The 23,114-nt window shown below is 44.0% G+C and overlaps 1 protein-coding gene across 1 annotated transcript in view; it reads left to right on the top strand.

The window, feature by feature from the left end:
* The first annotated feature begins 2,444 nt into the window (after positions 1-2,444).
* Positions 2,445-23,114, top strand: part of LOC123746511 (zinc finger protein 271-like) — a 100,855-nt gene continuing 80,185 nt past the window's right edge. Inside the window, exons 1-2 of the mRNA XM_069318426.1 lie at positions 2,445-2,580; positions 22,878-22,988. The gene's annotated coding sequence lies outside the window, so the exon portion shown is untranslated. The remainder of the gene's footprint in view (positions 2,581-22,877; positions 22,989-23,114) is intronic.

Below are 23,114 nucleotides of genomic sequence, written 5' to 3'. Positions count from 1 at the left end.
AGAGGTACAGTCTTTAACATGGTTGGGAAGGTCATTCCACATTCTGGGCCCCTTGATTTGTAGAGCATTTCTAGTTTGATTAAGTCGTACTCTAGGAATTTCAAAACTGTATTTATTTCTGGTGTGATGCTCATGGGATCTGATACAACCTTCTATGAAGCTTTTGAGATCAGGATTGGCATTATAGTTTAGCGTTTTATATATGTATAATACACATGAGAGAATGTGCAGTGACTTAATGTCTAACATATTCAGAGATTTAAGTAGGGGTACCGAGTGATGTCTGGGGCCAGAATTGGATATTGTCCTAATAGCAGCTTTGTGTTGAGTAATTAGAGGACGTAAGTGATTTTGGGTAGTAGAGCCCCAAGCACAAATACCATAGTTGAGATATGGATAGATAAGGGAGTAATAGAGAGTCACCAGGGCAGGGCGTGGTACATAATATCTGATCTTAGAAAGAATGCCTACAGTTTTTGAAACTTTTTTTGATATGTTTAGAATGTGTCCCTGGAAATTAAGCTTGTGGTCAATGAGAATGCCAAGGAATTTGCCATCTAATTTGTTACAAATTTGGGTATTGTTTATTTTGAGATTTATTTGATTAGAAGATTTATTGCCAAACAGAATATAAAAGGTTTTATCAATGTTAAGGGTGAGTTTGTTGGCAGTTAGCCACAGATGGACTTTATTTAGCTCAGTATTTACTGTGGCATTTAGAGCAAGGGGATCAGGACTGGAGTAAATGAAGGTAGTGTCGTCAGCAAATAGAATTGGTTTGAGGTGTTGGGAGGCATTTGGAAGGTCATTAATGTAGATGAGAAAGAGGAGAGGGCCAAGTATGCTGCCCTGGGGAACACCAATGTTGATGGGTAGGGTGGGAGAAATTGTATTATTCACAGAAACATATTGGAGCCTGTCAGTAAGGTAGGATTTGAGGTATTGTAGGGAGTGTCCTCTGACTCCATAATGATGTAATTTAAGAAGAAGGTTTTGGTGGTTGACAGTGTCAAAAGCTTTACGCAGGTCCACAAACAACCCAACAGGGAACTCATTTTTATCAAGAGCTGTATGAATCGAGTTAAGCATACTAATAAGTGCATCGTTAGTGCTTTTTTTGTGTCTGAAGCCATATTGGCAAGGGCTAAGTATATTGAGTTTGGCTAGATATGAGTAAAGCTGCTTATAGATTAGTTTTTCAAAAATTTTTGACAAGTTTGGCAGGATAGATATAGGTCTGTAGTTGTTAACATCTGTGAGATCACCACATTTGTGGACAGGCGTTACTCTCGCTTTTTTTAGAATATCTGGGAAGGTTTGGAGTTCAAGTGACTTGTTGAAGAGCAAAGCAATAGCAGGGGCTAAAGATCTGGAGGCTTTTTTGTAAATTAAAGTTGGTATCTCCTCAAGGGCACCAGACTTGGTTTTAAGGGAAAGGATTATCTCATTGACGTCAGTGGAATTAATAGGCTTTAGGTACAGAGACTGTGGATAGTTACCTGAAAGATAGTCATTAATGTCTGTACTGGAAGATGGAATATCATTTGCAAGGGATGAACCAATGGAAGAGAAGAATCTATTGAACTCAATAGCAGAATCAGAGGCTGAAAGCTGACCATCGTTATTAGACAGGAGAGTCGGTTTGTTATTTAAAGACTTCTTTGATCCCAATATCTGAGAAATTGTTCTCCAAGTTTGTTTAATGTTGCTCTTTATTTGGGTAAATTTATCTTCGTAGTATTTAGTTTTGGCTCGTCTAATTATCTTAGACAGCAATAATGAGTAATTCTTTGAGAATTCTTTGGAGACAATTCCTAACCTATACTTCTTCTCAAGGTCATGTTTTTTATTAATAGATTTAAGTATTCCCTTTGTAAGCCAGGGATTGTTAAGCCTTTTGGTTGTGACTTGTTTTGTAAGCATAGGACAGTGGGTATTATAAAGGCTAAGAGTTTTTTGAAGAAAAGATTGCACTGCTAGGTTGATGTCCACTATGTTACCTAACTCGGACTCCCAGTTGACATTATCAGCAGCAGTTATAAAATTGTCTATAGCAGTTTCATTGTGTAGTCTAAAACGTATCACTCTTGACTCAAGAGGTGGTTTGCTAATGTTAGTTAAGAGAAATGTGGGGTAATGATCTGTAGTGCTATCGGTGATTATACCTGAAGTAAGCGGAGAGGTTATGTTTGTCCAGATGTGATCGAGCGTCGTGGCAGTGCTATCAGTGATTCTAGTAGGTCTATCTATAAATCCATCAACTTTAGTATTTCACCTTGTATGTATGTACTTTACCTGAATAAATATTTGTATTTGTATTTGTAAGTTTTAGTCTTTTTGAATTTGAAACATTTTATACTGTTTATACTGTTTTAAAAATATGTATATTTTTTTACAAAAATATGTACGAAACGTAAACATTTTGTGTGCGAAATAGTCCAAATCTGTGTATGCGATCCGTCCACGTATCCACGCTGCCGTGGATATCAACAACAGCTGTGCCGGCTGGCTTGCCTGAGAGATTTTTGGTACTTACCCCTCACTGTATGCAGATTTATGGTGGACAGACTGACAAGTGAGGTAAGTGGCAATGTCAGTGTATTCCTCTTTCATTGGTAGAAGCAGATAATGTTGTATTATGGCGCCAGAAAGTGGAGTCTGGCGGCGTCCCTCTGGGGTCTTGTTCACCAGGGCCGTCGTTGGTCACTTGACAGTGAACGCTCAACCTTATGATGTGCCCCCAGTACTGTGTTGCTGGCTGCTTAGTTAACAGTCACATTTATACTTCACTTTTATATATCAAGATTATGCTACGCAATCTTTCCGAATGAGCATTTTGGCGGCGTGGGAGGCTTTGCTGTGGGGTACCAGTCCCACTGTGATGGTGGGGGGAGGCTTTGCTGTGGGGTACCAGTCCCACTGTGATGGTGGGGGGAGGCTTTGCTGTGGGGTACCAGTCCCACTGTGATGGTGGGATGAGGCTTTGCTGTGGTATACCAGTCCCACTGTGATGGTGGGGGGAGGCTTTGCTGTGGGGTACCAGTCCCACTGTGATGGTGGGGGAGGCTTTGCTGTGGGGTACCAGTCCCACTGTGATGGTGGGGGGAGGCTTTGCTGTGGGGTACCAGTCCCACTGTGATGGTGGGGGGAGGCTTTGCTGTGGGGTACCAGTCCCACTGTGATGGTGGGGGGAGGCTTTGCTGTAGTATACCAGTCCCACTGTGATGGTGGGGGAGGCTTTGCTGTGGGGTACCAGTCCCACTGTGATGGTGGGGGAGGCTTTGCTGTGGGGTACCAGTCCCACTGTGATGGTGGGGGAGGCTTTGCTGTGGGGTACCAGTCCCACTGTGATGGTGGGGGAGGCTTTGCTGTGGGGTACCAGTCCCACTGTGATGGTGGGGGAGGCTTTGCTGTGGGGTACCAGTCCCACTGTGATGGTGGGGGGAGGCTTTGCTGTGGGGTACCAGTCCCACTGTGATGGTGGGGGAGGCTTTGCTGTGGGGTACCAGTCCCACTGTGATGGTGGGGGAGGCTTTGCTGTGGAGTACCAGTCCCACTGTGATGGTGGGGGGGAGGCTTTGCTGTGGGGTACCAGTCCCACTGTGATGGTGGGGGGAGGCTTTGCTGTGGAGTACCAGTCCCACTGTGATGGTGGGGGGAGGCTTTGCTGTGGGGGTACCAATCCCACTGTGATGGTGGGGGAGGCTTTGCTGTGGGGTACCAGTCCCACTGTGATGGCGGAGGAGGCTTTGCTGTGGAGTACCAGTCCCACTGTGATGGCGGAGGAGGCTTTGCTGTGGGGTACCAGTCCCACTGTGATGGTGGGAGGAGGCTTTGCTGTGGGGTACCAGTCCCACTGTGATGGCGGAGGAGGCTTTGCTGTGGAGTACCAGTCCCACTGTGATGGCGGAGGAGGCTTTGCTGTGGGGTACCAGTCCCACTGTGATGGTGGGAGGAGGCTTTGCTGTGGGGTACCAGTCCCACTGTGATGGCAGAGGAGGCTTTGCTGTGGAGTACCAGTCCCACTGTGATGGCGGAGGAGGCTTTGCTGTGGGGTATCAGTCCCACTGTGATGGTGGGGGGAGGCTTTGCTGTAGGGGTACCAGTCCCACTGTGATAATGGGGGGAGGCTTTGCTGTGGGGTACCAGTCCCACTGTGATGGTGGGGGAGGCTTTGCTGTGGGGTACCAGTCCCACTGTGATGGTGGGGGAGGCTTTGCTGTGGGGTACCAGTCCATCAGGTCCTGGTCGCCCGTGCGTGATAACCCAGACACGGTCGCGCGGGCCATTCAAGCACTGGGTGTTGCCACAAATATATTTTGTTATTTGTTTTATGTAATAACAATGCGGTTTTATTTGTTTTTTTTATCGTATATGCTGCATATTTGTGTCCTTTACAATATGTATACAGTAGAACATTCATAATGTTCCATGGAACTGTACTCACCTAATTGTACTCACCTAATTGTGCTTGCGGGGGTTGAGCTTTGGCTCTTTGGTCCCGCCTCTCAACTGTCAATCAACTGGTGTACAGATTCCTGAGCCTACTGGGCTCTATCATGTGGGCTCTATAACTGTGATACATGTGTCAGTAATGTGTCCACAATAAATGTTTGTTGTCGCAATATTACCTGTTAACACTATTGCTCGCTTTGGACATAGATCACGTCCATTTTTTTTTTCTACTGAATCCTAGCCGTGGACAAAATTTGTGTCCACTACAAAAATATTTGTATAAAATTCATTTTTTATCCAATTGACCTCGGAACAGTTTCAAAATAAGTGCCTTTTAAAATGCGCACAATTTGATACCAAAGTGATAGCTGTAACACGAAACTTGATGTCGGAACACTTGAAAGATTATAAATACGTTTTTGGGTCTAAATTTTAAATTTTAAAATATTTGTTAAAATTTTATTTATGGTGATATTATGAGACTAGTTGTAAAATGCGCGCCTTCATATTGTGAACAATTTGATACCAAAGTGAGCAATGTAACATGAAATTTTGTCTGAACACTGGAAATATATAAATAATTTTGATGATGAGCGCCCAAAATTAAAATATTTGTTAAAATTCTAGTTATTGCTCTATCATTATGGGACTAGTTTTAAAATGCGCGACTTTATTTTGTGAACAATTTGTTACCAAAACGAGTGATATAACATGAAAATTGATGTTATCAAACTGAACGAGTATACACAGGTTGTGGTGTGCAAATTGGTGCTCGTTCACTGGTAACTTTAGGCTTTGCCGCGGGGAATCTTGTTAAGCTTTTGGACATTATATGCATATACTTCTGCAGGGAATTTAATTGCGAACACAATGTTACCAAAACGAACGACATAGCACGAGAATTAAGGTGAGAAAACTGAAACGAGTATACACATTTAGGCGTCGCCGCATGCTCGCCTACACCTTTGGCTCCATGACATCATAGTCTGCGGTGCGTGCATGGCGCCGGCGATAATGTTAAAAATTCCCTTAAATTACAATATGTACAGTTTCACACACTATTTACACAGTAACACACTGTATTACACACTCAGTACTTTGGAAGTGAGTGATAATCAACGAAGTAGTCCATGGTACACAGCGCAACTTCGCTCTCAGTGCACCAGGTACAGACAAATTTTCGCTTCCTGTTTCTTCATTCTGTGTGCTTGCAAATAACGCACTCACGAACACCCTTGGCTTTAGTACTTGTAGGTTGTATGTAGCCAAGCTTGTAAACCATAAGGTAGTATTGAAAAGATTATAGGAAAAGATAAATTTGTAAGGTAGTCTTGAAAAGATCGCTTTGTATGGTCCCACACAGGAAGAGATTCAGCTTCCCTCAAAAAGTGTCCGTCAGTTAGGAAGAGATTCAGGTATTCTTGAAAATATCTATGGAAAACACCACCATGGAAGCTGCTAACACTGTTTATCTATGCTACTTGTATCAGATGCATCATCACTGAACGCAGAAAACGATTCATCTATGTATCATCTAAATAAATTGGAGATGGCATAGGATTGCAAGGGGTGACGCTCAGAGCTACAACTGGATACGCTCGCTGTATCCTCCTCATAGTTGCTGTATCACTTGCATCCGACCTTTGTGTTAGGTCTTTAGTGCACCTAGCTTTACCAATATTATGACCCTTATGTTCTTCAAACAATAAGGTTTGAATTTCACCGACAGTGTGTTATCTTTCAATACTGCGTCGGACAGGTGTTTGGGAGCCAGAGGCGTGTGCGCCACCCATGGTTGCTCATTCAGTACTAACCCAGCCAGCAGCCCAAGGGCATTCTGGGAATTTTTTCCAAGATGGCTGCCTCTCACTGGAGGTCCTAAGAGTCCATTTCATACAAAACCAACCTCGTATACATTTAGAATTGGTACCGAAAAATCAGAGTTTTCTCGGTTGGTGCAGTTAAGTGGTTAATAAAACTAAAAAAGAAATTCCTGATATTTAAAACTTGTGTATAGAGAATTGAACTTGAAAACTTCATCCTAAAATTCTGAGTGTTTTAACAGAAAATGAGGAGAATAAATGGGGGAAGTAAATGTAACAGCACAAGTAAGTGTAATTATGTATTATTCCTAACTATCAGGAAATCAACTTACTACACTAAGTATTAAACCATACTGTCAATTTGGAGGATGGGTTGCAGCTAGTGCTGATATCCAGCTAATCTGAAGGACTTCGTGGTTGGAAAAAGTTTCTTCCAAAATGATTATATCTGCTTTCGTACTGATTGAAGCTTCCTGTAGAGTGTGGTTTTTATTTCCAAGACCTTGAATGTTCCACTGCAGTATTCGTAATGGCCAGACGACAGTTTCGGTTGGTGTTGCTTGTTCTAATAGTACTCCTCTTCCGAATCGACGTCTATATTCTCCATGGGTTACATTTACTTCCCCCATTTATTCTCCTCATTTTCTGTTAAAACACTCAGAATTTTAGGATGAAGTTTTCAAGTTCAATTCTCTATACACCTCGCAAGTTGTGTCACTACAAACCGGACTGCACTGATTGCTCATGGTCATCCCCTGCATTGTTGGAATCTGTGCATAACTGGTCTATTGCTTTGCTGTTGGTATTGCTGCACAAAGGACTACATTGATTGCTCGTGGCCGTTTCTTGTGTTGTCGGAATCTCTGCATCTTTGCCATCGAGTGTTTCGTAGTTGATGTAGCTGCATATTGGGCTGCATTGATTGTTCATGTCTGCCTCTTGTGTTGTTGGAACCTGTGCATCACTGCTGTTCAATACTTCTTTGTTGGTGTTGTTGCATATCAGACTGCATTGGCTCTTGTCTGTCTCTTGTGTTGTAAGATTCTGTTGATCTTGAGTGGTCACTGCTTCTTGCAGTTGCTTTTGTGAATATTGATGGTCTGGAGTCTTAACTACCCGACTGATGTTGGTAATCTTTATGTCCATGTCACGTTGTTTGTCCTCTTGTGCTTCGTCTTCCCTGGAAACACAAACTGAAACTGTCTCTTTTCCGCTTGATACAACTTGTAATAAAGTTGTTACATCTTGGCTTAATGTGTTTATGACGTATTAGAACGTTACAACTTGCTATATTGGTTGTCATAACGGGTTAGGAGGTGTTAAAACGTGTTCGAACGTTGTACCAATGTCGTAGTTTCGGTGTGTTTGGAGGGTTGTCTCAGACTGTCTATTTCTAGTGTAACTGTGGTCTGCTGCACAATTTTGTTCATTATTACACAAGTGATTTCTTGAGTCTATTGTTGTGACGCATTCTGTGTCATTCTGTGTCATTTGTCGAATGCAAAGGCATTCGACAAATGTGACCATGGAGTGATAACACTCAAAATGAGGTCAATGGGAATAATTGGTAAAGTAGGACGCTGGATACTCAATTTCCTGTCGAATAGAACACAAAGAATAAGTCAAATAAAATTGAGTCCAAGCGCAGTTAAAAGCTCTGTACCTCAAGGTACAGTCTTTGAACAATTGTTTTTCCTTATTCGCATATCAGATATAGACAAAAATACTAGTCACAGCTTTGTGTCATCCTTTGCAAATGACACAAGTCAGCATGAAAATTACCTCTGCTGAAGACATTGAAAAACTACAAGCTGATATTAACAAAGTTTTCAATTGGGCAGCAGAAAATAACATGATGTTTAACAGTGATAAATTCCAGGTACGGCAAAAATGAGGATCTGAAATATAATTCAGGGTACAAAACACAATCGAATCTGCCCATAGTAGGAAAACGGTATGTCAAGGATTTGGGAATAATGATGTCCGACGACCTAACGCTTTGGGAGCATAACCAAGCAAATATTGTATTGTGTGAGCCAGAAAAATGATAGGATGGATTACGAGAAGTTTCAAATCCAGGGATCCCATCACAATAATTGTAATTTTCAAATCACTTGTACAGTATCCACTCAATTTAACCCTTAAACCGCCCAAATCATATATATATATGATTTCAGTGATAAAACCGAAACCGCGCACATCATATATACAGTACAACTTTGATTCAACGTACTATTTATTTATTTATGCATATACAAGAAGGTACATTGGGAATGTGAGGATACATAAAATGGTAATTACAGTCTTGTAAAGCCACTAGTACGCGCAGCGTTTCGGGCAGGTTCTTAATCTAAGAAAATTTTAAGTAGGTAAATACTTGCAAAATTTATAAAAAAAAATGATAACAGTTACATGGCAAGAAAAAAAAAAGAGAAAATTGTAGGTACAGTATATTAAAGCACATAGGTAGCTAAGATTGATTGCAATGACAGCTTGAATGGTAGTTGACAAAAATTGGTAGGCACAATACAGCATATGGCTAGCACATAAAAGAAGACAGCAATGAACACAATGATAAGGTTGTTTGGGTTAAATACATAAAAATTAGGAGATTGGGTAGCACTAGGTACAGAGCAAATTTAAAGCTCAGTGTAGGAAACTAAGAAGATGAAATTAGGTACTTTTGGGTTTTGCTTTTAAATAAGGGAAAAGTTTTACAGTTTTTCAATTCACTAGGGAGTGAGTTCCATAGACTAGGTCCCTTAATTTGCATAGAGTGTTTACACAGATTAAGTTTGACCCTGGGGATATCAAAGAGATATTTATTTCTGGTGTCATGATAATGGGTCCTATTACATCTGGGTAGGGAGAGTTTCAGAGCACGGTTTGCATTTAAGAACAGGGTTTTGTAAATGTAGTTGACACAGGAGAATGTGTGGAGGGAGTTAATATTTAGCAAGTTTAAGGATTTAAACAAGGGAGCTGAGTGTTGTCTGAAAGCAGAGTTAGTTATTATTCTGATAGCAGATTTTTGGTGCGTGATGATGGGCTTAAGGTGGTTTGCAGTGGTAGACCCCCATGCACAGATACCATAATTAACACTTTCGCGCTATCTGGACGCGCCGGCGCGTTCGGTTTCGTCTAATGTAAACGCATAGTGGACATAAAGTTATGTCTACTTTTAAAATATTTGTATAAAATTCAATTTTTATCCGATTTACTTTGGGTTTGTTTCAAACTGCGCGCTATGAGGCTCTCTTTCTCACCACTAGGCTGCATGGTACAATAAGTTCATGAAAGGTGTGGATAACTTCGATCAAATGGTATTTTGTCCCAAACGGGTTGCAGGTGGGTGACTAGCCGTTTATACTAGTAATTCTTCCCCCATATCATGTATTATATGCATATGTCTGTTTAGGGAATTTTATTCCGATCAATATACAACCAAAAATAACTGTGTGCAACAAGTATAAACTTGACAAACATAACAAAAGTAAAAATATTTCGAGTGTGTTTGACGCTCACTGATATGTTCCAGTGTTGTTTTATATTTGTCGCTATTCTAACTTACGCTTTGTTGATATTTTTTACCTATGGGCACATAGAACATTCTATTGTGAACACATTGACATAAAAATGAATGACGTACATAGAAAATTAATGTCATGAGAGTGAAATAAGTATAAACTTTCAAAGCGCCGTGCGTCGTCCCGTCACCGATACCGGGTAACAATTTCACCACTTCCCACACTCTTGCGGGCGGGCTGCATCATTATTCTACGCTTATATTCATATCACCGTGTTGGGAATTTCATTGCGAGTCCATTGATACCAAAATTAACGCTGTAGAACAAGTGTGGAGGTGATTACAATCCCAAGAGTAAAAACATTTTGTTGCTGATGGGCGCTCACGGCGAGTCATCTACGTAGTTATTTATTTGGTGCTGGTATCCCTATATGTTTCGTGACTTATTTTACTGATGTTCTTCTAGAGAATTTTATTGCGAACACGTTGGTACCAAAATGAAATACGTAGCATGAGAACTAAGGTCAGAAGAGTAAAAAGAGTATACACATTTTTGTTTTTACGCTTAAGCGATAAAAACGCAGCGCGCACATTCGGTTGGCTGAGTGACCTTTGCGGAGAGCGCGAAAGTGTTAAGATAGGGGCAGATTAGTGCGTAATATAGTGAGAGGAGAGCAGAGTTAGGAACATAATATCTGATTTTGGAGAGTATGCCAACTGTCTTGGAGACTTTCTTAGTTATGTGTTGAATCTGGGTGCTGAAGTTGAGTCTCTTTTCTAGGAATAGGCCAAGAAACTTGCCATCATTTTTATTACTGATGTTAATGTTGTCTATCTGTAGCTGAATTGCATTTGATGATTTGCTTCCAAATAAGATGTAGTAAGTCTTTTTGATGTTTAATGTTTGTTCGTTGACATCCATAAGTGGGCTTTTTTTAATTCATTATTCACATTATTTAGTGTATGTGGGTTGAGGTCTGAATAGATAAGGGTAATATCGTCAGCAAACAATATAGGTTTGAGAATATTAGAGACATTAGGCAGATCGTTTATATATATAAGAAATAGAAGAGGTCCTAAGATACTGCCCTGTGGCACTCCAAAGGTAATTGGTAGAGTGGAAGAAGTTGTATCATTGATGGTTACATATTGGTGTCTGTCACTAAGATAGGATCGATGTAGTCAAGGGCAAGGCCTTGGATTCCATAATGCTGGAGTTTAAGTAAGAGGTAGTTGTGATTAACAGTATCAAAGGCTTTTCTTAGGAAAGTCCAATTTTTCTTAGTCCAATCGGAAACTCATTTTTGTCAAGGGCTGAGTAGATTACGTCAAGGAGACTAATGATTGCATCGTTGGTGCACTTTTGGGACCGGAAGCCAAACTGGCAGGGGCCGAGTATGTCGAATTTTATGAGGTAGGAATAGAGCTGTTTGTAAATAATTTTTTCAAATATTTTTGATAGAATGGGTAGATTTGATATTGGACTATAATTGTTTATGTCCGCCGGATTGCCTCCTTTATGGACTGGCGTTACTCTTGCTTTTTTGAGGATATCAGGGAAGGTGTGATTTGTTGAACAGTAGGGCTATGGGTGGGGCAAGGGCATGGGAGGCTCTCTTGTATACAATGGACGGAATTTCACTGGTGTTCCCTGGCTTGGTTTTTAGAGAGTGTATGATGGACACAACATCTGCCAGGCTGATTGGTGAAAGGAGAAGAGAGTTTGGATAGCTGCCTGAGAGATATGTGTTAATATGTGTCTGAGTCTGTGGGATTTTACTGACAAGATTAGCACCAACCGATGAAAAGAAACTATTAAATTCATTTGCCATTTCTAAATCAGTTGATGGTATATCCTCATCCTTGTAGAGTTTATTTGGTTATGTGAGTGTTGTTTAGTTCCTAGGATACTAGAGATTGTTTTCCAAGTGCTTTTCATGTTGCCTTTTGCTTCATTAAATCTATTCACATAATATGCAAGTTTTGCCTTTCTTATGATACTGGTAAGCATTGATGAGTACCTTTTAGCTACTTCCTTTGAAACTAGGCCAATCCTAAGTTTCTTTTCATATATATGTTTCTTGTCGATTGAGTTGAGAATGCCACTTGTGAGCCATGGATTGTTTAATATTTTGTCAGTACTATATGGGACCAGCCCCAGTTCATTGGAGTGTTGGATTCGTTGCAAGAGGTGACCTTCAGGAGGCGTTTGTGTCTTTTTTCTGGGGGGAGCCCCGTCGGCTCCCCGGAGCTTTACCGGCTGATATGCTAATGTCAGACTTTGGCATCAGTCATGTGTATGGAGTTTTAGGGCCTACCGGGGACCACGGCCAGAACCTGGCCCCCTCAGAGAGGCAAGGGGAGCAATGGCCTATAGAAACCCCCGTGTGGTTGGAAGCATTCTATGTCTGCCATCGACCGGGTCAAGCATCCAGAAAGGTAAGCATTCCAAAACAATCCCCTATTCTGGTGAAAATTGCTACCTAAAGCCGAACTAGTGGATAGAACTCTTCAACAGAAAACAAGGAAACTAGTAGGACGTCATACGTCACCGCGCCGCTGTCTGCGCAGCTCCCCCCTCCCCGGGAGGGGGAAGGGGGAGCCCCAGACCTCCCACACCGGCTATCCACCCATCAGTTCTTCGGCTGATGCTATAGGCAACAGTTATGTGCTCCGGCTCCAGTGGTTGTTTCAGCACTGTACCTAGAGTGTGGTGTCTGTTCTCTAGGTGCCGTTTTGTGCCTGGAGATTGCATGGGGGTTTTTCTGTCCCTGCCTGATTGTCCACCCCTGGTTGTTCTCCTGGGGTTTTTGTGCTTCTGCTCTTTCTTCCTGCCTCCTCTGCAGCAGGGGTGTTCTGCGTGTGTTCTTAGGCGTTTGTCAGCCTGTGTCCTGTGATGTGCTTCTTTATCTCGGTCTATTGCAGTTGTTCGTACCCCTTGGTTCGGGTACTGTTCTGGCGGCGACCCTTCCGCCTTCTTTGGTTTCCTAGCTTGCCCTGCCGGTTGTTTTTTTTGGGGTCTTGCGATGTCTCGCGTCGGACCCGTCGTTTCTGAACTCCTGGCGGGCTTGCATGCTTTGGGGAGTTTTTCTGTTCGGCAGACGTTCCATCTCCTTGTGCCCCCTGAGTTTCGGTGGTCGCGTCCGAGATCTTCCCGCGGCTCCGCCTTTTCCTGGGCTCGGAGGGGCCTTGTCGGGGCTGCTTATGTTCTGCCTCGTGGTCTCGCCTCCGGTTGGTGGTCGGGTGGCTTCGTGGTAGGTGTCCCACCTGCGTGCTTCTCTTGGCGGCAGTATGGGGTATTTTGGCGGTCCTTCCTTTTCCTGTCCCTTCTTAGGTGGTTCCTCTTGTTAGCTTGGTTTACTCTCGGCTTGGTTTTCTGGTGGGGGTTGGGGGCCGTCGTCTTGCCACATACTGTCGCCTCTTTTCGTGCGGCGCTGGTGGAGCCGCTTTGGCTTGCTTTCGGTCTTGGTGTTGCTTCTGCACCGTTAGTCAGCTGTCTTGTGCGTCGTTTCACCTCCGGCCTGTTCGTGCGCCGCTTGCACCATCCTGGTCTCTGGTCAGCGTGCTCTGTCTTCTCCTCAGTTGGTAGTGCCCCTTCGGTTCCGGTGTGTTTTTCGTCGGGTCTTTCCTTTTGGCCTTTGCCTCTGGGGGTCGAGTCGCTGAGTTTTCTTGCTCCTTCGGTTTTAGCGTTTTGGTTGTTCGGTGGCAGCAGTCTCCATCTTTGCTGGCGCGGGGTGGGGCTGCTGCGTTCTGGAGGGGTCCAGGGTTGTTGGTGCTTCGTTGGTCGGGCTGGGGGTGTGTCGTTTTTTGTGTTCAGTGGCGGCCCTCCGCTGTTGTTTGCGTGCCACGGTGTTTGGGTCCGGAGCGCGTTTTGCGTTGATCCGGTTCTGTTCTTCCCGGTTCGCGGGTGATAGTGTCCCGGGTGGTCAGCCGTGTTCTTGCGGCTACGCTGCCTGTGTTCTTCCCTCATGCCTGTGGCGTTCGTGGCTTCGCTGCTCTCGCTGCCGTCTGGGCGACGTGGCCTTGCAGTCTTTCGGGTGTGGATTTTTGGTGTTCGTGCAGGGGCCTTGCTGCTCGTTCTCGTGTTGTTCCCGGGATTTTTCGGGGCTGTGGCACGTTGGGTTGGCGTTTGCTGCCGGTTGTCTCGCCTCCTTGGGGGGTGCGTGGTGTCCGCCTCCCGGTTCTGTCACTTTGACCTTCCTCTGTGGGTAGTTAGCTCTGGGGAGCCGACGGGGCTCCCCCCAGAAAACCAGCGTTGAATGTAATGAAACGCCATTTTCTGGGTGAGACCCGGAGGCTCCCCGGCAACCCTCCCTCCCTCCGGTCGGCGGTTTTTCGCGTGTTTTGACATCCAGCCTCAGAACTGATGGGTGGATAGCCGGCGTGGGAGGTCTGGGGCTCCCCCTTCCCACTCCCGGGGAGGGGGGAGCTGCGCAGACAGCGGCGCGGTGACGTATGACGTCATACTAGTTTCCTTGTTTTCTGTTGAAGAGTTCTATCCACTAGTTCAGCTTTAGGTAGCAATTTTCACCAGAATAGGGGTTTGTTTTGGAATGCTTACCTTTCTGGATGCTTGACCCGGTCGATGGCAGACATAGAATGCTTCCAACCACACGGGGGTTTCTATAGGCCATTGCTCCCCTTGCCTCTCTGAGGGGGCCAGGTTCTGGCCGTGGTCCCCGGTAGGCCCTAGAACTCCATACACATGACTGATGCCAAAGTCTGACATTAGCATATCAGCCTGGGATAGCTCCGGGGAGCCTCCGGGTCTTACCCAGAAAATGGCGTTTCATTACATTCAACGCTGGTTTTTTTTTCTTGTAGACAATAAAATGTATTATCATATTATATACTGTACCTATATATTATAACTCTACTAACAAATATTGTGTTACATTTGTCATTTACCTGTAGAGTTAGTTGGAGTCATGTCCATCTTGAAGTCTCATGGAGTTGTGAATGCTGTACAGTAAATACATACTGTAGAGTATTATGCCGTTAACACTGTGTTGAGTAGTTCTGCTGTATGTTGAGTGCAATACAGTTTATGAAAACTATTGTACACTAAAATTACTGCAACTTTAATTTTAACTGTTTTAATTTGTCAAGAAGCTGGAGTGTTCATTCCTTGACTTTGTTGGACATATCTGCACAATCAAGGAACATCTGTGCACCATGTCAGCTCCAAATGCACTCATTGTGTCAGTGATGGCTGACTGGTGGGTGGATGGGCAGGGAGGCAGGGATGGAGAGGCTGAAATGTAGGCAGGCAGGCAGGAAGAGGCAGGCAGAGCTTGGGAGGGAGGCAGGCAGGCAGGCAGGCAGAGCTTGGGAGGGAGGCAGGCAGGCAGGCAGAGCTTGGGAGGGAGGCAGGCAGGCAGGCAGAGCTTGGGAGGGAGGCAGGCAGGCAGGCAGAGCATGGGAGGGAGGCAGGCAGGCAGAGCTTGGGAGGGAGGCAGGCAGGAAGAGGCTGGGATGTGGGCAGGGAGGGAGGGAGGCAGGCAGAGCTTGGGAGGGAGGCAGGGAGGCAGGCAATGCTTGGGAGGGAGGCAGGCAGGAAGAGGCTGGGAGGGAGGCAGACAGGTAGAGCTTGGCAGGGAGAGCGCCTGAGCAGGGTGCGGAGTCGGGGACCCCTGAGCGGAGCGCGGTGTCACAGGCAACGGAGCAGAGCGCGGTGTCACAGGCAACGGAGCAGAGCGCGGTGTCACAGGCCCCGGAGCAGGGCACAGTGTCGGGGATGCTGCAGCAGAGTCCAGTCCCTGGCAAAGGGAAACAAACAAAACAAGGCCCCAAAATCTGTTTGTATTACAAATGGGCTACCTGTAAGCATGGGGGAATCGGGAAGAACAAATAGAACATGTAAATACGATCACCCTAGAAAGTGCAGAAACCTCCTCAATACAGGTAAATGTACCAAAAGCTGTGAATTCTTTCACCCAGAAATTTGCAAGAACTCTTTGGACAGGAAAGAGTGCTTCAATGCTGAATGTCCAGCTTTTCATATAAGAGGTACCAGACGAATAAAACCGACAGACTACCACTATGAAAACAGCCACTACTCCATCGACCGGGATAATTTTTTAGCAAGAGGAGGAGGCTACCTTGGCTACCTTGAGGTGCTTCCGGGGCTTAGTGTCCCCGCGGCCCGGTCGTCGACCAGGCCTCCTGGTTGCTGGACTGATCAACCAGGCTGTTAGACGCGGCTGCTCGCAGCCTGACGTATGAGTCACAGCCTGGTTGATCAGGTATCCTTTGGAGGTGCTTATCCAGTTCTCTCTTGAACACTGTGAGGGGTTTGCCAGTTATGCCCCTTATGTGTAGTGGAAGCGTGTTGAACAGTCTCGGGCCTCTGATGTTGATAGAGTTCTCTCTCAGAGTACCTGTTGCACCTCTGCTTTTCAACGGGGGTATTCTGCACATCCTGCCATGTCTTCTGGTCTCATGTGGTGTTATTTCTGTGTGCAGGTTTGGGACCAGCCCCTCAATTATTTTCCACGTGTAAATTATTATGTATCTCTCCCGCCTGCACTCAAGGGAGTACAGATTTAGGCTCTTTAGTCGGTCCCAGTAATTTAGATGTTTTACTGAGTGGATTCTAGCAGTAAAGGATCTCTGCACGCTCTCTAGGTCAGCAATTTCTCCAGCTTTGAAAGGGGCTGTCATTGTGCAGCAATACTCCACTCTAGAGAGCACAAGCGTTTTGAAAAGTATCATCATCGGTATAGCATCTCTAGTGTGAAAAGTTCTTGTTATCCAACCTGTCATTTTTCTTGCAGTTGTGACGGCTACTTTATTGTGTTCTTTAAAGGTAAGGTCTTCCGACATGAGTACACCCAGATCCTTTACATTGCCTTTTCGTTCTATGTTATGATTTGCCTGTTTTGTACGTGGTTTCTGTTTTTATATTTTCAATTTTTCCGTAGCGCATGAGCTGGAACTTGTCCTCGTTAAACACCATATTATTTTCTGTAGCCCATAGAAAGACCTGATCTACATCTGATTGGAGGTTTGCCGTGTCCTCTATGTTGCCAACTCTCATGAAAATCCTAGTGTCATCTGCAAAGGATGATACAGTGCTATAGGTTGTGTTCTGGTCTATGTCCGATATGAGGATGAGAAAAAGTACTAGAGCAAGCACAGTACCCTGGGGGACTGAGCTCTTCACGGTTGATGGGCTGGATTTTATTTATTTGACTATTACACATTGGGTTCTGTTAGTCAGGAAATTGTAGATCCATCTGCCTATTTTCCCGGTAATTCCTTTTGAACGCATTTTATGTGCAATAACACCATGGTCACATTTATCAAAAGCTTTTGCGAAATCTGTGTAAATTACATCAGCGTTTTGTTTGTCTTCCATAGCATCTAATGCCATATCATAGTGGTCCAGCAACTGCGACAGGCAAGAGCGCCCTGTTCTGAAACCATGTTGTCCGAGGTTATGGAGATGCTGTGATTCCATGTATTTTGTGATCTTACTTCTTAGCACTCTCTCAAAAATTTTTATGGTGTCCAATGTTAGTGCTATCGGTCTGTAATTTTTTGCCTCTGCCTTATTTCCTCCTTTATGGAGTGGTGCTGTCTCTGCTGTTTTTAGTATGTCAGGGATAACGCCAGTATCTAGGCTTTGTCTCCACAGAATGTGAAGGGCCTGCGATAGTGGTTTTTTACAGTTCTTGATGAATATGGAGTTCCAAGAATCCGGGCCTGGTGCAGAGTGCATAGTCATACTGTTTATGGCTTCTTCAAAATCTAGTGGGGATAGGGCGACGTCTGATATATGATTTGATGTTGGTATCATATCCATGAAAAATTCATTTGGGTTATCAATCTTTAGTGCATTTAATGGCTCGCTGAAAACAGAGTCGTACTGCTTCCTCAGTAACTCACTCATTTCTTGGTTGTCATCGGTGAAAGTTCCATCTTCCTTAAGCAGGGGCCTGATACTAGATGTGGTTTTTGATCTTGATTTTGCATAGGAGAAAAAATATTTCGGATTTCTCTCTATTTCACTGATGGCCTTTTGCTCTTTTTGCCTCTCCTAGGTTTTGTATGATTCTTGTTGCTTGAGTTCAATTGTTTCTATTTCTCTACCTAACCTTCTTCGCCGTTCTTGAGATAGGGTGCGATTCTCAAGTTGTTCGGCAATTCGTTTTCTTCGCCTAAAGAGGGAACGACGTTCCCATTCCAATCTGCATCTCTTCCTCGCTTTTTCTTAGGGGTATGCAGTTTGAACATATTTCTAGTGTTACTGAGCTTATTTTTTCCAGACACTGGTTCAGGTTTACATTTTCTAGCTGTTCTTCCCAGTTTATTTCTGTGAAGTCTTGGTTTATTTGCTCCCAGTTTATCTTTTTATTATTGATGTTGAATTTGCTGAAATCACCTCCACCAGGAATCGGGACTGGTTTTGAAGGTCTATTCCCCATGCTTGTCAGAACTTCAATAAAGTTGTGATCTGAATAACAGGTATTTGTAATCATTATGTTCTTGATCAATTTATCATTATTGGTGAAAATGAGGTCCAGCGTGTTCTCCTTCCTAGTTGGTTCTACTATTTGCTGGTTTAACCCTGAAACCACTAGGGGCCCAAATGGATTTCACACCCACAGGTGCAACAAAAAAAAAAAAATACAAATTTTTTTTTCGTCTTATAGAAGTGTTCATTTTTGTTCCCTGATCATGGTAAAAATAACAAAAAAAATCGTAGGTGGCATATTTTAGCCGCAATAGGGTAGGGAAGTCTGACAAAAAAGGGGCGTTGACAGAGCCTATACAAGTATTTGCATGTTTTGTTCACCATAACGAACCACTAAGTTGGTATTATGAGTCAAAATGCAACGAGGAGTGACCGCCACACACCAGCCAGCCACTCACTGCCACTCCCTCCCTCAATAACACCTCACTCGCCCTCATTCTCCTCCCACAATACTGTTTTTGCATTTATTCACTATACACAGATGTTATATACAAGTATTTACTTGTTTTGTTCACCATAACTGTAAAGCTTGTATGGTGAGTAAAGACACAGACGTAGCTACTCACACAGTCAGCTGGTGGCGGCCGCCCTCAAGGCCAGACCCACTAATATTTCTCCTCCAACAATATTGTTTGTGGTGTTATTACGCTATATACACACATTATATATAAGTATTTACCTGTTTTATTCACCATATCTGTACAAATAAGCTGGTATGGTGCCCAAAGACCATAGTGGCCACCAGTATACAGCATGTTAAGTCGTGCAGACAACGCACCTCCCTCACCAAAATGGCGGCTCCCAACCTACTCCTATTGCTGTTATCACACTCTATACACATGTTATATACAAGTATCTACATTTGTGTTCACCACAGCGAACCACTAAGCTGGTATGGTGAGTGCAGTCAATAAAAGGTGGCCACACTAGGCAGAAGATGATGCCACCACCCTCCCTCCCACAGCCTTGCTCCTCCCTCCATGGAGCACAATGCTAAATATCACCACAATCCTGCTATTATCAGAATCCTGGTCAGTTTTATTATGTCAGGGGTCTTCTATAATACTATCATTGCTAAATAATAGCATGATCATATATATTATGGCATTTGTAGGCAATGCTGTGGTCAAAAGGTGAACAGCGGTGCTGTGAGCTCGTGCTGCATGCGCCAGCCTTGGTGGCTTGCTCAATACTGACGCTCTCACACCCAAAAATGTTGGCCCTGGATTTTTTTTCTAGGTGGCATCTGACAAGTATCGGTCGTGGCTGCACTATAGCTACCCCTATCCCAGGTGGGGCGTTTAAATTCTAGCGCTAGACACGAAATCATATATATATGACATGCGCGGTTTCGGTTTTGCCACTGAAAGCATATAGTGTGTCCTCACTTGAACGAACTATATGAGGCGAAGCCGATTCGTTCCAGTGCGGAATTCGTTCCATCCGTCCAGCCCCAACAACCTTCTTAATTTTTTTTTTTTATACATATGCCAGGACACATTAGCATTAGGAAACATTGCACCTGACTCATGAAGGGAGTCCTTGCTAGTGCTGGTCCTGTAGGCCTACTGTGAAACCGTACCAAAAACTTTTGAATTTTAGTTTGTTTCTTCGTTGTGCAGTGCTTCATTATAATATCTTTCACTCTCTTTAGGTGTCGATAATAATCTGAGATGCGGGAATCACCATCCCCCCACCACTCACACCATCCTCCACACTACCCACACCATCCTCCACACTACCCACACACCCACAGCATCCCCCATGCCACTAACACCATTTGCCCCACCACCCACACCCCCCACACCCCACACCACCCACATCATCCCCCACACCACTCACTACCCACACCACCCACCACACCACCCACACCACACCACCCACACCACACCACCCACACCACCCACACCACCCACACCACCCACACCACACCACCCACACCATCCATGGGGTGTATTGAAGCAGCAGCTTGGAAGTGTCTTATTCAACTCGCCCGACAAAAAAAAATAATTGATGGTATACGGCACGCATAGATGAGATAAAACACCTAAATTATTGGGATCGTCTCAAAGCTCTCCAAATGTACTCTCTAGAAAGGAGACTAGAGAGATACCAAATAATATACACATGGAAAATACTGGAGGGTCAGGTCCCAAATCTGCACAATAAAATAACAACGTACTGGAGTGAACGATATGGAAGAAAATGCAAGATTGAACCAGTGAAGAGCAGAGGTGCCATAGGCACAATCAGAGAGCACTGTATAAACATCAGAGGTCCGCGGTTGTTCAACGTCCTCCCAGCGACTATAAGAAATATTGCCGGAACAACCGTAGACATCTTCAAGAGAAAACTGGATGGTTTTCTAAGAGAAATTCCGGATCAGCCGGGCTGTGGTGGGTATGTGGCCCTGCGGGCCGCTCCAAGCAACAGCCTGGTGGACCAGACTCTCACTTGGTTCGGGCTTGGGGAGTAGAAGAACTCCCAGAACCCCATCAACCAGGTATTATAATAATAATAATAATAATAATTTTTATTTAGGCAAAGGTACATACATAAAGAGATTTTACAAAGTTTGTTGGCTTTATAGATAAGAGCTAGTACATACAATGCTTAAAGCCACTATTACGCAAAGCGTTTCGGGCAGTATTGGTTGACAGGTCTCCTCTCACACGTCCAGGACCCCCCCCCCCCCCCACCCCCAATGACTTGAGGAGCAACACACTGGTATACCCGGCCACACACACCACCACAATGCAATCTAAATAGACTTACAAATTGTTTTCAAATAATATTGTTTGTTATAATTAATAAAATATTGTCTGTTTTGAACTTTTATTCATTTTATACAGTACAGTACTGTATTAATACCCAATGTATTACAGGACAGTACGTATGCTATTAGAGGGAGGGATGGAGGCATCCAGGAAACCCCCCCGCTCCAACCCACCCCGCTAATGGCTCAAAGAGCGATGATATCAACACCCCAATTGTATTAAAAGTTCTGTGAAAATGAAATGTGTTCAAACTGTTTAAAATATGTACTGTATATATCACAATTTTCACCATTATTATTGCTCCAATATGACATTTTTCTAATAAAAAGGCTATTTTCAGTGTAGATAATGCGATAATTATTATTAAATTGACTCTTGGCATCTGACGAGGAGAGGAGAGTGAGGTAGTGGCTGGTCTTTGGTGGTCAGAAGCAGGAAGGAGGGTGGGGGGCTGGAGGGGGAGCATGGAGGCACCAGTCATATGTTGCCTCTACAGCCTCTACTGACAACACTTACTCCAGCTTCTCTTGACAACTTCTACCACTGACAACCAGCCTCTACTGACACCACTTGTCTCCTGACAACAACTCTCTCACCAATGCCCCCCCTGACACCATTTTATCACCATTTCAGCTGGTTGTCAGGTGCCTGGCTGACAACCTGCCTCCTAACAAAAATCCCTAACTACTAACACCACTTGTCTCTTGACAACAACAAGTCTCACCAATTCCCCCTGACACCATTTTATCACCATTTCAGCTGGTTGTCAGCTGCCTGGCTAACAAAAAACCCTAACTACTGACACCACTTGCCTCCTGACAACAACTCTCTCACCAATGCCCCTCTGACACCATTTTTATCACCATTTCTCACTAGAAACAATGGGTAAGGATAATAAAACACTAAACATGTATAACTGTTTACACTCTAGTGAATCATAGTTGATGACAGCCAGCTCCGACGCTCGGCCTCGGTGACCGCTTGGACGAACATTCCTCGCTTAATCGAACATTTGTATGTTCCACTGAACATTTGGTACCGAATTCAATTTGTTTGGCTCTTCCGGGAATTCGATAGAGCGGGGTTCGTTAGACTGAGGAAGCACTGTATATATAATATGTATACAGTATATTTATAATATTACATATGTTTATTTGTTCAAGTTTATGTGGGGATACTTATCACCTTGTGGAGAAATATGGTCCTCTTGGGGACCGTATAGTTGACCGTTGTTTGTCCCAGGTCGGGGACAGGATGCCACCGGTTGCCAGTTACTTGATTTATACACTGATTATTTGCCTGTAATACCCTAAGGGATTTTCTGCTTTCTTCCGGCTTGCAATGTTGTTCACTGACTCTATTACTAGTTCCTAAATCCACTTTCCCGTATTACAATATATATTGCCAGTATATTATCACTGAGGGAGTATACTATCACTGAGGGACGTCCCTACACTGTGTAGGCCTCATGGATGTGGTGTAACAGCCTAGTGTGATGCCTCCTGCCACAACTTTACATTTATACTTTTTCTATATACAATTCTCTGACACTATCCACTAATTTATGTGTTGTGTTACACGTTCCACTTCACTGTTCAACGTATCACTGCTCACTATATTTGATATATATCGCCTATATGCCTGAACACATGAGCCTGGTGGCATTGGCTCACCACGTGGTCCCAAGTTTATTCTGTATTTAACTCAATGCTCCATTGTTAATTTCTGTCTTCAACTTTCCTACGGGTCACTATGCACTTGATCACTGTGGGCCATAATCCATGGTTGTAATCTTAAAAAAGCCCGGTTTATTCCAGTGTTTTCTCGGAGCGCAACGACGACACGTCCGTCCCCTCTCCTGCGAACCCTCACCATCGCCAACGAAGTAGCCCATGGTACACAGCGCGACTTCGCTCTCAGTGCACCAGGTACATATAAATTTTTGCTTCCTGTTTCTTCATTCTGTGTGCATGCAAATAACGCACTCGCGTACACCCTTGGCTTTAGTACTTGTAGGTTGTATGTAGCCAAGCTTGTAAAGCATAAGGTAGTAT

This window comes from Procambarus clarkii, chromosome 90, assembly GCF_040958095.1.
Source record: "Procambarus clarkii isolate CNS0578487 chromosome 90, FALCON_Pclarkii_2.0, whole genome shotgun sequence".
Classification (NCBI taxonomy): Eukaryota; Metazoa; Arthropoda; class Malacostraca; order Decapoda; family Cambaridae; genus Procambarus; species Procambarus clarkii.
The sequence above is the reverse complement of the archived record's forward strand: the minus strand, read 5'-3'. Positions and strand labels throughout refer to the sequence as shown.